Below are 12,323 nucleotides of genomic sequence, written 5' to 3'. Positions count from 1 at the left end.
TAAGTTTGAGAGTCACTTGGTATGCAGCGGCAGATAGCTAATAACACCCATGCTGTGCTAACTGCGAGGCCCTGTTCTTGAGAAAGAATCTCACGTAGTAGACAATCAACATTTGTTGGATATATTAGCAGATGGAAAGGTGGTGGAGAAAAACTCCTTAATTTTATTTAAAGCCATTTACAACTAAGAGTAGCTATAGTTTCACTGCAAGATTAAAAATAGAACCAATTACTAAAAAAATTACTTTACAAACTATGGCTACCATGTAATCGATATCACATACGTGAATACTTAATTCAGCCTGCGCCTTCTTTCCTATTTAAGTCCCAAGTTTCTTTGGCTTAGCAAAGGCAATGAGCAGGAGGGAATTTGTCTAATTCTCTCTTAAAGATCTTTAACTTCTATTTGCAGGTGTTTTTGCCTTCTAATCTTTGTCTCTGTTGTTTCCCCAGCCTTTGTCACGATAACAGATGTACTTTTTGTATTCTTTCAAACCCAGCCATTTTGGTTAAGAAGGAAAAAGATTTAAATCAAATTGTGGTTCATTTGTGGTACTCTCCACAGACATTTATAACTGACAACTGAATGCATCAGTTGCTTTAAATAGCCTGACTCTATAGTCATTCATAACAAAAACAAAGGGGCTGACTGATGAACAGTTCTCTGGAGTTGGAGGAAGGTTGGAATACTTTAGATTTCCAATTTAAAGTTTCACAGAAATCTCTGAAACGTGTTTGTATTATAGATCCTGGTTCAAATTTTATAGCTGAGGGCAACTTTTGACCCAACTGGTTGACTCTGACTTTTTTCAATATGTTTTTCCTCTGTGAACATCTTTGATGACTTTTCAGACATTTGCTTCTGTCTACCAAAGGCTCATTTTTATTAACAGTGATAAGTAGCCTCCATTTTATCTGCATGAATTTTATGATAGGCAAAGACACAATAAACCTTGTTTGAAATGTGTTTCATGTAGGAAGAATATACTTACTCTTTGTAACCACGTGGGCCTTTAGCTGCCAGTTTGCAATGGGGAGACACTTTGAAAAATGTACGTTATTTTGTCTTAATGATATTTTATGCTCATGATTCTCATTTTTGTGTAGATAAAACAGGGCATCATTAAGAGCAGCACCATTGTGATATCTTGCAGTGTTGAATTCTCTGAGCAGGATATGTTTAAGCCTCAGTAGTTTTTGACCATGAATTCACATTTAAAAGAAAATACATTCAGGGTTAGGAAAACAGCAGGTGCAAAGGGAGTTGTAACTATCTCTTTTTACTAGGAAGGAAAAATAAAATTGGCAGGAATAGACTTGTTCATCTTCTGCACTTCTATTCTTCATGGTAATTATATGACCAAGCAATACACATTAGCTATGGCAGTTGGGGGTCTCAAATTATATAGCATTATTGGCACCATCCCACAAATAGAAAGCAGAACTGGAAAAAAACAGAGGCATTAGATTTATTTATCATTGATGAGATGTAGCAATGTGAGATTAGCATTCTGCAGTGCACAGTGGCATTAAATTCTATGTAGCACAGGGTTTCCTAATGGCAGCACTATTGACATTTTGGGCTGGATGATTCTTTGTTGTGGGGACCTGACGTGTTCAGTGTAGGATATATGTGCAGCAGTATCCCTGGCCTGTACCCACTAGACGCCAGTGGCATCAACCCAGCCCTGACAATCAAAACTGTGTCTAGTCCTTGCCAAGTGTCCTCTGATGGGCAAATGAGCCCTTGCTCCCTGCCCTGAAAACCAATACTTCAGAGGGGTACTTCAGAGTAAAAATGCAAGATACAGGCAAGCTTAAGACCTACACTATGTCTATCAGAAATATCCCCCTGAAAGGGCACCCAATAGCTTGACCAGGCGGAAGCAGAGACTCACACAGCTGGAAGAGGCTGTGGGAGATAGGTAAGCCATCTTTATGTATTGAATCGGACCCTGAGAACCTGGAAGGGTGTAGATTGGCTCAACGCCACACAGCTGGTTTGGGACAGGCCTGAAACTTGATGTTTTCCTATACTGTCTTTTCTTCCTATCTGAACCTAACTCAGCCTCGATAAAGCTTGGATTCAAATATTAATTTTGGGCTTGCCTCTTAATGAACTGGGTTTGCTTTGTCTTAATCCATGGGAATGACCAGTGGTGCTGTAAAGAAAAAATGTTACCCCTACCTAGGAAAATTGTCTACCCCTTCACTGGAGTGAATAATGAGGGATCTTGAGGTTTAATTTTGTGTTTTCTCTGTCAAATCATTCCTATAACTATGCTAATGATGTAAGTTTAAAGACTAAAACTTTGAAGTGCAGCCTATTCAATATGAGTATACAGAATACAGCCTTATTGCCTGGGTTCAATCACTCACTCTCTATGTGCCCGTGGACCCATTAGATAACTTCTCTAAGCCTGAGTTTTTGTATTTGGGCAGGGGATGGCCAGAGGGGATAATTGAATGTAACTCATAAGGTTGACATGGAGACGAAAAGCAATGACAGGCGTAAAGAAGTTGAGCATATCTTCTAGTATACAGAAAGCGTTGCCTAAATACAAGTGCTGTTATTGTTGCTATTGCTGTTATTAGTAGCACTAGTGTTGAATCAAATGATTTCCGGGGCGCCCAGGTGGCTCGGTCAGTTCAGCGTTCTGACTTCATCTCAGGTCATGATCTCGCGGTTCGTGAGCTCAAGCCCCGTGTCAGGCTCTGTGCTGAGAGCTCAGAGCCTGGAGCCTGCTTCGAGTTCTCTCTCTCTCTCTCTCTCTCTCTCTCTTTCTCTGCCCTTCCCCTGCTCACGCTCTGTCTCTCTCTCTGTCTCAAAAATAAATAAACATTAAAAAATAAAATAAATCAAATATTTCCAAATAAGCTAACTGTGCATGGAGAGATGTGAGTACTATTCTTTGTAAAGCACACATCAGAAAGACTAACTGGGAAATAAAGGTGTGTGAGTGAGTAGGGAGAGTGCTCAGTCCTGTCAGGACTGAGAAAAGCTGTGTGGAAATGTCCAAGAAATCCTATTCTGAGAAAAGGGTTTTAAGATAACAAGAAATCTTCAGAATTATCACAGTTTAAAATAGAATTTTCAAAGTTAGCTTTATTTTGATGCTGAAATAAGACAAGTTAACATAAGTCTGTATGTTTGAATGTGATTTGTTTTTGTTTTTGTTTTTAATTTTATCTACTGAGTGACTCCTATATGCCAGGCATTCTCGTCTCCACGGCTCACAGTCTTCACCAAGTGAAGTTAGTAACAAGACTCAAACACAATGCAAACCGCCTATTATCTTTCCCCTCATCATTTCAATAACCAAGAGACTCTGGGCTGTTAATGAAATATAATAAAGGATTCCAACATAAATTGTGGTTGGAAAAGAGATGGGAAAATGTCATGTCTTCTCTGAATATTTTGAAATGAAAAAGTAAATCGTATACACTTTGGAATAATTTCAGAAGTTTCTTGTTACCTCAGACCATTTCTGGTCATTAAAAAAGACAATATTGTTGGCTCCAGTTAGTCTGTTGGCACTGTGTTTGTGGGGATATCTAGGCATGTAATTTGGTTGTGTTACTTATTAGGCTTTATTGGTATCCATTTGAGTTTTCTTGGCTTTTTTGGGAAAGTTTTGTTTTTGTGTGTAAAATATACACCCAATGTTTTTATTTTGGTGCCTCAGCAGGTCTTAAGGATGCCTTGACACTGTATTGTAAGAACCTAAAATGCTTCGCTGCTCTTATATATACAACGGTGAGGAATACATTATTTAATATTATTTTTAATCAAAAAATTTTTGATGTTTATTTTTGAGAGACAGACAGATAGACAGATTGTGAGCAGGGGAGGGGCAGGAAGAGAGGGAGACACAGAATCTGAAGTGGGCTCTAGGCTCTGAGCTGTTAGCTCAGAGCCCGACGTGGGGCTCAAACTCACAACCGTGAGATCATGGCCTGAGCCGAAGTTGGACGCTTGACAGACTGAGCCACCCAGTGGCTCACCCACATGTAAAGCCACCTACTTTACATGTATGCCCCTATTTTTAATTTGAAAAAAGGAAAAAATGGAATATTCACCATGGTATTGAAATGAGCAACAAGTGAAATCCTGCTGTTCACTAAGCAAAATGTCCTACTTCTCTGCATAATAAATAGCAAATCCTCATTGTTTGTCCTCTGGTTGCTCATTGTCCTGATAAATTCTCATGTGGAAATAAATTAATTCATGCCCCCCTTTAAAGGAGACAGTAGAAGGGAATAAAAAGAGCGCTGGATTGAAGTTAAAGGAGCCTGATCTAACATATTTACTGGCTGTGTGAACTTGGATAAGACAGGGTTTGAGTCTGTAAAATGGAATTAAAACTATCTATCCTGCCTCCTTCTGAGAGTCACATTGACAATCAGATGAGATAACATATGGGGACTATGTTGTAAAATGAGCAGCATGATGGGAGGGTGAAGCATTACCAGGAGGGACGAGGGACATCGACACTGCTCCTATCACCAGGGTTCAGGCATGTCTGAGCATGACTGCTGAATGGTGGAGCCGTTCTCCCCGGAGTCTGTTTGCCTAAGAGACCTGGTGCCTGCTTCAATAGAAGTCATAATAAGAGAAGCCTGTGGCAGCCATGACATTCTGGAGCCAGTTTCAAAATAAAACAAAACAAAACAAAACAAAAACATCAACCAAAAAACAGTTTTGCTCTCTTGAGAAAGCATATGAGTGTGAAACCAGTACAGGAGCTGTGCTTAGATTTCTCTTCTGGCTCTTCCTCTTTGACCTCTTGTGTAAGTCACATGGAAGGACGGTCAGGGGAACTCTAAGGAAAAATGAACAGATCCTACAGGATATTTGGAGAAGCAGCAGGTCTTGGTGACAGTTTATATGGAGTGAAACTCTTCAAGTAGGAAGAGGCATTCTCCCCATGTGCTGTGAACAGAACATCATTCACCTTTGACAACTCAGATGATGCGACAATTCATCATTGGCATGGCAAATACCTGGCATTGCAGACATTCCAAGGTCATTACTAAAAAGTGGCGAGCATCTGTGCCCGGCTCTGGCAGCCACCAAACCTATTTCAGGTGGCACAGCTCCCAATTACCAGGGGCTGCCGATCTCCCAGCAACTACCCTTTGTGTAGCCCTGGTACCCATGTCTGGGCTCTCGGTGGCTATCTCTCTCCTATGTGAGCCTCTTCCTTCTTCTTGTAGTCTGTTTTCTAGGTTTGATAACTGATTCAGGCAGACAGTAAAATTTGCCTTACTCTAAAATTAAATTTTATCTAATTTAAAATATTGAATGGGGGGGGTGCCTGGGTGGCTCAGTGGGGTAAGCCTCTGACTCTTCATTGTGGCTCAGTCATGATCTCACAGTTCTTGAGTTCAAGCCCTGCTTCAGGCTGTGCACTGACAGCACAGAGCCTGCTTCGGATTCCCTCTCTCTCTCTCTCACTCTCTCTCTCTCCCTCCCCTACTCGTGAGCACACGTGCTCTCTCTCTCTCTCAAAATAAATCAATAAGCTTAAAAAAAAAACCATAAAATATTGAATGAAGAGACAGATTGAAAGTCACCAAATACTCCTCACCTAATTATCCCAGTTCTAGAGACAGTCCAGAGAATTGGCCCTGAAATTGTCTGGTTGTGCTTCAGTTCTTGCTCTTACTGAAGATGCTTTGCCTGGTGATTCTTTTGATTCCCAATACAATGTTAGTATTCTCTTAATACTTTCTGCTGAAAAGAACAAATTTCTTTTTTTTTTTATGTTTATTTATTTTGAAGAGAGACAGAGACACAGTGACAGAGCATGAGTGGGGGAGGGGGAGAGAGTGAGGGAGACACAGATCTGAAGCAGGCTCCAGGCTCCAAGCTGTCAGCACAGAGCCCAACGTAGGGCTCGAACTCACGGACCAAAAGATCATGACCTGAGCTGAAGTGGGACACTTAACTGTCTGAGGAGCCCAGAGAAGAACTAATTTTTGTTGTTTCAAACCAAATGAAGTTTAACAAGTAATTGGATAAAGAGGTGATAGGGCTTAGACTTTAGCAAGTGAGAGGAAAAGCTAGTATAATATAAGTTATTTGGTCAAACATTATTCTGGATGCTTCCGTGAAGGTACTTTTTGGATGAGATTGACATTTAAAATGGTGATCTTTGAGTAAAGCAGATGACCCTCCCTAATGTGAGTGGGCCTTGTCTATTCAGGTGAAGGCCCAAGAGAACAAACAATGACCTCCGCGAGCAAAACGGAATTCTGCTAGCAGAACACTTTTGGGCTCGGACTGCAACTCTTCCCCAGATCTCCAGTTGCCCACCTACTCTTCACACTGTACTTGGAACCCCACAATCGCATAAGCCAATTCCTTAAAATAAAACTGTCTTTGTACACATCTTGTTGGTTCTGTTTCTTTGGAGAACGCTGACTAATACATGCAGTGTTACCTCACTTTGTGGCATAGATATCAAGCCCCTCTGAATTAACAGTTCTCACTCTTACTGCTGTAAGGTAGGTAAGGATCAGCTGATGCCAAAGAGTAAGAATATTAAAAAATAAATTGGAGATTTTTAAAAAATCCTCAGCCTCCCTTATCTCTACAGCAGACTGGGATGTGAATTGTTTATTAATGTCTATATTAGTTTCCTATTTTTGCTGTAGCAAATTACCATAAATGTATTGGTTTAAAACAACACAAATGTATTATCACTGCTCTAGAGAGCAAAAGTCTAAAATGAGTTGGCAGAGCTGTGTTTCTTCTGGAAGTTCTAGGGGAGAATCTGTTGCCTTGTCTTTCTGCTTCTAAAGGCTCCCTGCATCCCTTGGTTCATGGCTTCTTTCCACAATGACTCCAACCTCACCTGTGTCATCACATCTCCTTTTGATTCTGACACCTGCCTCTTATGAGGACCCTGTGATTACGTTGGATTCACGTGGATAATCCAGGAGAATCTCCTCAGCTCAGGATCTTTAATTTCAACATGTTTGCTAAGTTCCATGTGCCATATATGGTAACTTATTCACAGGTACTGGGGATTGGGACATGGTCATTTTGGGCAGGAATATTACTTTCCTTTTCATAGAGCCACACATGGGAATGTGGTCCTAATGGGTGTTATGGCTCAGATAAACCTTGAGAACGATTTTTCTGGAAGCCAAAAGAGAGACAATTCACTGATTTCTTTGTTGATATTGTCTTCAAAAGTTGGATTCAAGAGCTTCTTCTCTCCAGACTTGGGGTAGAAGTAGAAAAACCAATCCAAGGACAGAAGATATGTCACCAAGAGCTAAGAATGCTTACTGATTCCTGGGAATAAGTGCACAAGCATAAGTGATGGAATCCTTATTCATGTGGAAATTAAATTCTTTGGGAAGGAGAGAAATAGTAAGCATACAATAAATTGGGATACATTTTGACAGTGGAACTGAGTGAATTTGCTGGGAAATTAGACATGGGGAGTGAGAAGAAGGGAGAAATCAGGACTGGAGCCCCCTGCTGAGTCGGGGAGCACCTGCTGAGTGGATGATGCAGCATTAGGCCCTGCAGAGACTGTGATGGCAAGGTAGAGACCAGATCCTCCCTCAGTGATCAAAGTTCGGTAAAGGATAAACTCAAAAGGCCAAGAACACACATGGAAGTACTGTCTTGTTCCACACAAGGAAGAACCAACCAGGGGGCAGTACACATTTGTAAAGATGCTTAATCAGTGCTCACCAGAGAAATGTAAATTAGCTTTATGACTTTTTTCACAAAACTGGAAAAATTAGAAGACTGGTAATAAAAATTAACAGTGTGGTGAGGCTGCCTGAAAGACTATCTCAATCATTACCTGCATGAAAAAGAGACATCAGACCTTAAATTGGCAGAGCTGTGGGGAAAACAGGTACTTTCCATTTTTGTTGGGAATGTGGGGTTGGAAAAAAAATGTTTCTCTTCAGAAAAAAAAATGTTTTGGGTCACCTGGGTGACTCAGTTGGTTAAGCGTCTGACTTCGTCTCAGATCATGATCTCATGATGTGATCTCATGACTGGGAGTTCGAGCCCCACATCGGGCTCTGTGCTGACAGCGTACAACCTGGAGCCTGCTTCGAATTCTGTGTCTCCGCTCTCTGCCCCTCCCCCACTTGAGCTCTGTCTCTCTTTCTCTCTCAAAAATAAATAAACATTAAAAAAAATCTTTTAATGTTTCTACATCTCTTAAAATTAAAAATGTGCCACTAGCATGGTCCAACAATGGACACTTTTAAATGTAAAGGGAAATTACGGAGGTGTACAAAGAGGTAAGTTCAAAAGTTTTACTGCAGTATCATTTATGATAATGGAAAAAAAATCAGAGGAAATTTAAATACCTCTTAACAAACTACTTGTTAAATTGACTATCCATATCCAAATAACAACTATTCATAAAGAAAGCAGTAGGTAGATTTTTATGCACTGGCATGCACAAACGTTAAAAACACATTGACAAGTGAAAATGTGTTGCGAATATTTATGCACAGTTTAATATAATTTGTGTCTGAAATCTTTATAGACAAAACTAAATAATCCTTATGTATGTATGTAAGTTGGAGCATAATTCTATTGGTGAGGGAGTCAGAGGGCATTCACTTTACCTGTATTGTTTGATTATTGTAAAATGATATTGTATTAAGGTAACATCTAATTAAACAATTAAAACAATGACAAAAATAAGAAGTCAGCTCAATAAAAACAAGGACTCACTGTGATGTATGTCTGTACAATTTCATCAAAGCTTTTTCCATTGGATAAGCCCCAAATTCTCTTGATCATTTAGTGCTTTTCATATTGACGTGAAAATCAGATATTTTTTTCAGACAAAAGGAAGTAGAACATCTTTGAAATGCAAAGCAACATATAACAGTGCAATACTTAAGGGTTTTATTCAACTGCAAGGTCAATATAAATCAACACTATGATAAGGCTTCCTGCAAAGCTCTCTCTATCATTAACGGCATTAAAAGAGACATAGAATCTTGAACAAGGGAAAAAAACAGCTTGTCTCTTCTCTATGCTGCTCACACTCTACCTGGAGTATTACATCCAGGTGTGAATGCCACATTTCAATCATGTGCAAAGAAAGAAAGCATAGCCATTAAAGGGTTTGAAAAGATGACCTGTGGGGAATAGTAAAATGAATGGGGAATTATTTAACCAGGAGAAAAGGATACTCAAATGACATACGACGGTTGACTTTAAGCATTGTGATACTGCTACACAGAGGACAAAAGGAGCACATCTGTTTTTATGCAATGTACACAAAATAATAAGTGTCATTTTACAAAACACCAACATGTGTATGTGTTCTCAACCCTGTGAGTTATGACCATCCTATTTGACAGTGGTGGCAGAAAACAATAAAGTTCATGTTTCCCTTTTCTGTAGTGTTACCACTAAGAAGTGACTGCCAGCCAGGGACTACATTTCCTAGCCCTAGCTGAAGTTAGACATGGCCCTCTGACTGGGCTTTCCGGTCAATGGAATATTAGTGGAAGAATTGGAAGGCACTTCTGTACTTACACACACACACACACACACACACACACACGCACATTCACGCACAATGCCCCGTGTGAATTCTTCTGTGTGCTTTTCCCCTTCTGGTTAGCTGTAATAGAGTTACAAAAACTTGGGGCGCGTGAGTGGCTCAGTCAATTACATGTCTGACTTTCTCTCAGGTCATGATCTCACGGTTCGTAGGTTCGAGCCCCGCATCGGGTTCTGTGCTGACAGCTCAGAGGTTGGAGCCTGCTTCAGATTCTGTGTCTCTGTCTCTCTCTACCCCTCCTCTGCTCACTCTGTGTCTCTCTCTGTCTCTCGAAAATGAGTAAATGTTAAAAAAAAGAGAGATACAAGACAACCTAATCATAATTATGACGGAGCCTCCGTCCACCTGGGTCCCTAACTGACCGTGTGTAGAAGGGCTGCTCCACCAATTTGTTAATTCACTCGGTACAGTTATGTAGTAAAAATTCAGTTTCTAATGAGTTTGAGCCATTAGACACATTGAAGTCTATTGTTGAAGCAGTTAGTCCACTTCAGTTCATTGAATAGACTCAGAAAGTGAAACTCAACAGTTAAGTGTAGAGTCCAAAACAAACTTTCAAATCATTCAGTTAGACTCCAGACCACCTCGTTCTGAATCCAAGTCTTTTTCTCTTGTGCTATACTGCCAAGCAGCTAAACCAGGACGAATGTTATAAACGAAAGGAACAGAGGTCACCGCTGAAGATAGAAGACTTCTGTAACAGGCCTATCTTTGCATTTCTGCAAGAGGCAGTATGCACTCCATCACAGGAGGTGTTCAGAAGGGAACATTAGAGAAAAAAATTAAACCATGGTTGAGTGTCAGAGTTAGATGATTTGATGTTTTTTACAACCTGAGATCCCATGATTCAGTGCACACTTCAAGCCCTCAAATGATATTTATTAGACAAACACTATGCACTCAGCAGCAATTTGGGAACCCTGTGGTCTCCTTAGCAAGGTATAATGGGAATGCTAGGAAGTGAGCCAGAAAGAAAAAGTGAATGAGAACTATAACTGGAACAAGTTCCAACAAATTTATCATTTGGAAAGGTTTGTAAGATTGAGAGTGATAAAGAAGCTCATTAGGACATGTGAATAATTCTCTCAGCAAATAAAGTTTTTTGTGTAAAATGTTGACAATAGAAGAGTTTACACAAATGTAAAAACCCATGCTTCTGACATTTGTTCTTCCTACTGGAATGAGGGTCATAGCCAGAGAACCTTGAGTAAGAGGTAAAATATTAGAGCAGATGTCTCTGGTTGATACAGGCATGAGGGATGCAGGAAGGAGAGGATGATTTCAAGTTTTTGTAACTTTTCTGTAATAATGTCAACAGGTTCTTGTAACACCTAGAGACTTGGGTTTGAAGCAAATTCATTTGTGTGTACAATTTTCCCATCCTCAGCAAAGCTGAACATGGCTGCTACTCCTTGTCCACCACCATTTCGTTTTCTAGGGGGAAAAAAACAAAAAGGAATAGAAGAGAAAGCAAGGAGGGTATTCAAGTTAGCATGAGATAATCAGCTGAAGTACAAGTGACAACCCTATCTTTTTCTCCTTAACACCTTATTGGCATTTGTCTAGAGTGCCCCCCAAAACAAGATAGATGCAAAAAATAAGTTATTTATCTTAGTTCTTTTTACATAAGTTTCAAGGTGATTTGTTGATTCATCAAATACTTTTTAGTTCTCTACACTATGTCAGAGTGTGATCTAAGTACTAGGGTAGCAATAATACACAGAAAACAACAACAGCAATCACTACCGTCACTGAGCTTCCATTCCAGTAGAAGAGACAATATACAAGTAAAAGATTTGTGATAGTGATAAGTTCAGATAAAGAGCTTAAATCAGGGCATGTTGGAGGAAATTTTAGTAAAGGTAGTCCTGAAATGCCTTAATGAGACTAGGAATTGTGAGCAAGTTGAGAAGGAAGTGAGAGAGTGAGCCAGACAGATGGTTCAAGAAACTCATTCCACGTTGGAGGAGACAGGTGTCTAGGTCCTAAGCTGCCCTTGACATCAAAGAGCTGACATGGTTGGAATAGAAGGCAAGACAGAAAGAATGCAAGACAATGATATTAGCAATATAACAAGGGTGAGGACAAGTAGAACCTTGAGATTATACAACCCTCAGTCTGGTTGCAGTGAGAACTCTGGAAGAGCTTAAGCAAAGAGTTGACAAAATCTGACTTACTTTAAAACAATGTTTTGTGTTTTTTTATTTTTTTAAGGGAGAGAGAGAGAGAGAGAGAGTGAGAGTGCACGTACATGGGGCAGGGGCAGAGAGAGGGGGAGACAGAATCTGAAGCAGGCTCCAGGCTCTGAGCTGTCAGCACAGAGCCTCATGCGGGTCTCAAACCCACAAGCAACTGGCGCCCCCTGAATCTGACTTAACTTTTAAAAAAATTTTTTAATGTTTATTTATTTTTGAGACAGAGAAAGACAGAGTGCAAGCAGAAGAGGGGCAGAGAGAGAGGAAGACACAGAATCTGTAAGCAGGCTCCAGGCTCTGAGCTGTCAGCACAGAGCCCAATGTGGGGCTCAAACCCATGAACAGTGAGATCATGTCCTGAGCCAAAGTTGGATGCTTAACAGACTGAGCCACTGAGGCACCTGAATCTGACTTAACTTTTTAAGGAGATCACTCTGGCTACTATGTCAAACAAATTTGGCCAAGGTGGAGGCAAGGAGATTAACTAGATCATTGTAAGAATCTTGGCATAGTGGTTTGGTTCAGGATGATGGTTGTAGGAACAGTGAGCATTTGCTGATAGG

The 12,323-nt window shown here is 40.3% G+C and overlaps 1 long non-coding RNA gene across 1 annotated transcript; it reads left to right on the top strand.

Annotated features, from left to right (window-relative positions):
* Positions 1–3,684: 3,684 nt before the first annotated feature.
* LOC147583501 (uncharacterized) lies at positions 3,685–6,391 on the top strand. The gene is made up of 2 exons (XR_015243147.1): positions 3,685–3,756; positions 6,209–6,391. It is a non-coding gene; the product is annotated as an uncharacterized LOC147583501 (long non-coding RNA).
* Positions 6,392–12,323: the final 5,932 nt, after the last annotated feature.

Source organism: Puma concolor, chromosome A2 (genome assembly GCF_028749965.1).
Source record: "Puma concolor isolate L17-30 chromosome A2, mPumCon1.1.hap2, whole genome shotgun sequence".
In the NCBI taxonomy this organism is placed as follows: domain Eukaryota; kingdom Metazoa; phylum Chordata; class Mammalia; order Carnivora; family Felidae; genus Puma; species Puma concolor.
Note: the sequence above shows the minus strand (reverse complement) of the source record. Positions and strands in the feature narration are given on the sequence as shown.